Here is a 5,967-nt window from a genome sequence, read left to right as displayed (position 1 = left end):
ACATTTGTAAATTCCTTTTATCGAAATAGGTAGTGTTGACACGTGGAGAGTTGTTAGTAAAAATGGCACGTGTCAATTTGGCCGCAGATCAACAGCAAAGATGCAGGCAACTTGCGGAAGTTGACACGTTCAACAACTGATACTGATTTGAGTGTGAATAATCAGATTTCTATTTTTTGCAAATGTAGTAGTGATGGCAATGGGGCGGGTTCGGGACCCACCTCACCCCGTGCCCCGCCCCGCCCCGCCCCGCCCTGTTTTAAACGGCACGGGGCAGGTTCTGGACAATTTTTTACCACGTTTACTGCTCCATTTAATTATTTGTTATTTTTTATTTTTTTACACATTTTCAAAATTTCGAGTTATACTATTAAATTATAAAATTTAAATTTAAATTTTAAAAATTCAAAACAAATAATGCTCAAATTAATGTTAATATTCAAAGAAACACTTTAAAAAATAATATTAAAAAAAAAAAAAAAATATATATATATATATAGGGTGGATTCGGGCGGGGGCAGGGCAGTCCCGTGACCCTTGACGGGGAGGGGAATTATGCCCCGCCCCATCAACTCAACGGGGCAAGTTTTTTTGCCCCATTCGGGGTGGAACGGGTGGGGTAAATTGTCATCTTTAAATGTAGGCGGAGAGCTCGATGAGTAATATAATGGTTTCAAATAAATAAATTTAATTTTTATAAATTCATTATTTTATAAAAGTCTACATAAAATGTTCTAATTCTCCATTAAATTACTACGTATGCTATTGAAAACATATATACCTTAGAATTATTATATAACGGTTCAAATTGAAAAGGAAAGGTTCAACTTTCCCAGTTGCAATATCGCAATTTTTAGTTTTTAGCATGGCCAAATCATTTTTCTATATCAATTTTGTGAATTATATTGTTTTAAACAAGTACAAAAGACCTTTGAAATTGAACCTTTTTTTTTTCCCTAATAATATAATAAAGTTCTTTTTCATGAACACACAATATGGGTTATAAAAATAAGAAGAAAAGTTCGTAAAATTATAATTTTCAGCAAAAAGAAAAATATAAATTAAAATTCAACTAAAAAACTTCTAAATTAGAAAATATCTAACTAAGCGATCAATATGAGATAAGAGTCTTATTACACAATTACATAGCATCAAAATGTTACTAGTAGAGTGTTTAAAACTCTAAATTTTCATATTCAATTTTTTTTTGTTTTGATCTTCTAATAGTATTGTTTCTTTCATAAGCACTTGAATTATATCCCAAACTCGGGTTATTATGAACAACGAAAATCAAGTTGTAAATTAGAAATAATTTTGCATGTAAATCCAAATTATTTGAGCTTCATTTTTCTAAAAACTCATTTCTAACTACACATTCTCTCATAGAATAATTTCACGTAAATTCAAAAATTTTCCTTATTTTTTAATCACATATTTTCAAAAAATATTCACTATTTCAAAATACATTTTTCCAAAAAAATGGAATTCGAACGTGGGCACAGACAAGATGTATTATTATATCCCTACAACATACTGCTTTGATCAAAATGTTAGCCCTTAGCACTTGTATCATTCAATAATTTCCACTTTCATTTGATACAAGTGTTACTTATTATACGAACAGCCATAGTGCATCATGCACCACCATAGTTCATTGCTTTTCAGCTTCACCTTCTATAGCTGCAAAACCCAAAGAAAAAAATAAAAAATAAACCCTAACTTTACATATATTCCAAGGATGCTATCATAATTGAAACTCAACTAGCATATAGCAATATTTAAGACACTCAAAGAACTCTTAAATTCACTTGAAGTCAACATCTTGATTCCCATATGTTCTGAATTTAACTAAGAGTGACCTTATAAAGTTAATCGAGCTACTAGAGATAATATATCTAATAAAATGAAATGTTACATTAATGTGTTTAGTAAGTCTTTAAAGCACTGGATTCTTGTATAAATGCATGGCAGGCTCACTGTCTGAAAACAATGTTACAATGTCATTAAGAATTCAACTTCTTGTAACCATTCCTTATGCCATAAAGCCTTTTTATAGCTTCAATTACAAAGGGGAAAATGTGTTGTAACTAAGACTTTCACGAGATACAAGTAACAAATAAGAAGAAATTGTGTTTCTTCTATCCTTATTACCCACACAATCAGAATCTACATATACCATTTAAGTTTCACCTCTTCACTGTTTGCTTAAAGATTGACCTTAAATTGGAGGTTCCTTAAGGTATCTGAGTAACCACTTTAAAGCAATGTTCAGAACTAAGGTTAGACATACCTACTAAACACAGTGATTGCATGGACCACATTAAGCATAGTACATACCATTATATGCATTACTAACCCAACAACATAAGTATAAGGAATTTTTTTCATCAGCTCCTCTTTCTCTTGAGAGGAAGGACTGCGAAGTGTAAAATAGACAATAATTAGAGGTTTTTCTTGCATTAGTTGCATCATGATTGGGAGGTTAAACAAATAGATGTAAATACTGTATTTCTGCATGGTGAATTAGATAAACCATTTACGCGTCTCAACTATAGGGATTCATAAATAAATCTAGATCCTGTTTTGCTTGTTTGTTGAAAAAAATCACTTTATGGATTGAAACAGTCTCCAAGGTAGTGATATAAAAGGTTTGATAACTTTTTTGTTAGTATTGGCTTTACTAGAAGTGCATATGATGTTTTTATTTAAAAGGGGTACTGATGATTATTTATTCGTTATTGTATGTTGATGACACGCATGACATACTTTTTAATCATTCCTGATTTCCAACAAATAAATGAAAGAGACCTTTTGGCATTGAATTTGAAATGAAATACCAAGAACACATTAGGAGAATACTTGGCATAGATATTGTTACAAATATACCTATTAATTGATTTTGAAACAGTCTGCATATGTTGAAAAAGTTCTATCAAAATTTTCCATCCGTGAGTTAAAACATGTATCTTTGCCTTTAGCTAGTTATTTCAAATTGAGTAAAGAACAATGCCTGATAGATGATATTAATATTAGATATATGGAGAGAGTTCCCTATGCTAATGTTGTAGGCTCAATTATGTACAGCATGTGTGTGTACTAGACTTGATTTGAGTAGATTTATAGCCAATCCTCGACCAGAACACTGGAAAGCTCTTAAGTGGCTTCTTAGATATACGAAAGGAACTCCACAGTTCGGACTAGTTTTTAACACTTGAGTGAGGGTACTTAGTATTAAAGGATTTTGTTGATGTTGACTTTGCTAATAATATATATAATAGAAAGTCTACTACAACTTACATGTTTACTTTATGCTGTAATTGTATAAGTTTATAATTTCAATTAAAGCTTATAGTTGTATTGTTTACGACATAAGCAGAATATGTTGCAATCAAGCTTTATGTCCTAAAGGGTTATTAACTAAAATAAATATGATTTCTAAACATGTAGTGGTCTATTCTAATAGTCAAAGTGCAATACATCTGTGCAAGAATCCAATTTTTCGATATTCTCAGATGAAACCATAACTCTTGAAAATATTCCTACACATTTTAATCCATCAAACATGGGAATCAATGTACTACCTCTATTTAAGTTTAAGTCCTGTTTGACTTTTTTAAAACATTGATATTAGTTAATGTTTTTTTTTACAGGTACGTTGGTATCAGTTGGATGCCCACTGTGAGGTACAAGTTTATTGGCATCAATGTCGAGAATTGGATTGTGATGCCAGCAGATCTTCTTTGGGCTGTGTGGATAATGGGTTTTTGCCCAAACTATTATATTCAAACAATTTTCCAATAATTCTGCTAGTCCAAAATTAGTGATGGCAAAAAAATTCGCCCCACCTCGAATGGGTTGACAGGGCGGGGCAAGGCAGGGGCACCCCGGCCCGAACTCTCCCTGTGAAGGGAAAATAAAAAAAAGATTAAAAATAATTTTATTTCTAAACAATTCACCTGTTAAAAACCTATTTTGAATTTGTATTTTATTCTCTAATAATAACATAATTCAAAACTTTGAAAATGTAAAAAAAAAAAAAATTAAAATTAAATGTGGTAAAAAGTTGCACATCCCCGGGGTTTGGGCAAGAGCCCTGTATCGAACCCGTCCTGTTGCCATCCCTATCGAAAACCAAGATCCATTGCATTGAAAACGTGTTTTGAAGTTTTGGCTTTTGGCTACGACTCAATACTTTTGCCTTTATTATCCAAGAAGTCATGGACCATTGGATTAAGATGGAGATCAGTGGTTGGCGATGATTATATAAATATGACCCTTAGTTACCTCATTGGGCCACGTTCTATATTCTTCCATTTAGGTTGGTTTCTAGATTCTTATTTTCTTCTCTATTCGTGTTCTTCTTCCAAGCCTCTGGTTGGAAGCTGATTCTTCTGGTTTTCTTTGTGGAATCTAAACACTAAGCGTGTTTGTAAAGAGAGTAATAACGTAATTCCTTGTGGCTTCCATTAATCAATAAGGGAATGGTTCAAGTGGCCAAATAGAAGGGTACAATTGAGCTGATCCCTTCGATTTCCTTGGTGACTTTGGAGTCGTATCTTAGATCAAGAAGAACAAACAATATTTGATGTAAGATTATGAAAATACTTTATGATTTTATTCTTTCTTGGTTCGAATTTATGTATAACACATCCCAATCGTGTTGAAGCCCGTTCACCAAAATGGTTAATCTCCGTTGAACTCCACAATAGAGTAGATTAGGCTCTAATGCATTAGGAATCAATTTCAATAATTTGGTTACTACTCAACCAATCTACAAAGTTTGAAATTCTCTCTCTCTTCCAATCAATGGAATTAACAACTCTCCTATCTCCCAAGTAATGTACTCAATATAGTATACAAGATTACAATATCCACAAAGGAATCCAATAATGCACTAGATTTAATTTCAATAGTCTGGTTACAACTCTCCTTTTGAATGAGAGAAAGAGATGGACTAGGGTTTGTTGTCTCCTATCAAATGGGATAAAACATGAAGTATAAAATCTTATCCAACGAATATGTTGATCTTGATTATCAATGTCCGGGATTAAGCCTTCAATTCTAGAAGCACGTTTCTCATCATAAGCTATATTCATGAAATATACGACTTCGATCAACAATTCACTACAACACCTTGGTTTCCATATCTGTTGGATTCAATCGAGAGGGACCATATAAAATTTAATCAAACTATATATCTAATAAAATTCAAACTATATATCTAATATATATATATATATATATTTGTTACTTTATTCTATGTAATTTATATAATGTCCAGCTTATCATTGTCTTCTTGGAATGAAAATAATTTATTCATTTACTTGCCAAGTTTTCAAAGATCCAATGAAAATCAATTTGTGTTACGGCCTTCTATAAGATGAAAGAAGAATTAAATTTTGTTCTTCCTACACAATGAATGTAGTATTTTTATTTTTTATTTTCTTTTAACCTTTGCTTTGTATTATGTTGGTAGTAATCAATATGTATATGTAGAAGCATTATATCTTCATGACGATAATTTTATTCTTGTATCTGAAAAACTCTGTGCTATTAAACACATTGTAATTGATGAACCTACTCATCACGTTGCAAATTTTTCACAAGATTTTAATTTGATTAATAAAATATTTTTTGTACCTTGTACAACATGCGTAGTTAACAAAATTATTTTACTTCATTTGCAAGAGTTTTTTTTTTTTTTTTTATATGTAGAAGAATTATATCTTCATGACGATAATTTTATTCTTGTATCTGAAAAACTCTGTGCTATTAAACACATTGTAATTGATGAACCTACTCATCACGTTGCAAATTTTTCACAAGATTTTAATTTGATTAATAAAATATTTTTTGTACCTTGTACAACATGCGTAGTTAACAAAATTATTTTACTTCATTTGCAAGAGTTTTTTTTTTTTTTTTTTTTTTTTGTAAAATGTTTGAAAAAAATTTTTATGTTAAGGG

The sequence above is a fragment of the Olea europaea genome, chromosome 2, assembly GCF_002742605.1.
Source record: "Olea europaea var. sylvestris chromosome 2, O_europaea_v1, whole genome shotgun sequence".
NCBI lineage: Eukaryota > Viridiplantae > Streptophyta > Magnoliopsida > Lamiales > Oleaceae > Olea > Olea europaea.
Note: the sequence above shows the minus strand (reverse complement) of the source record.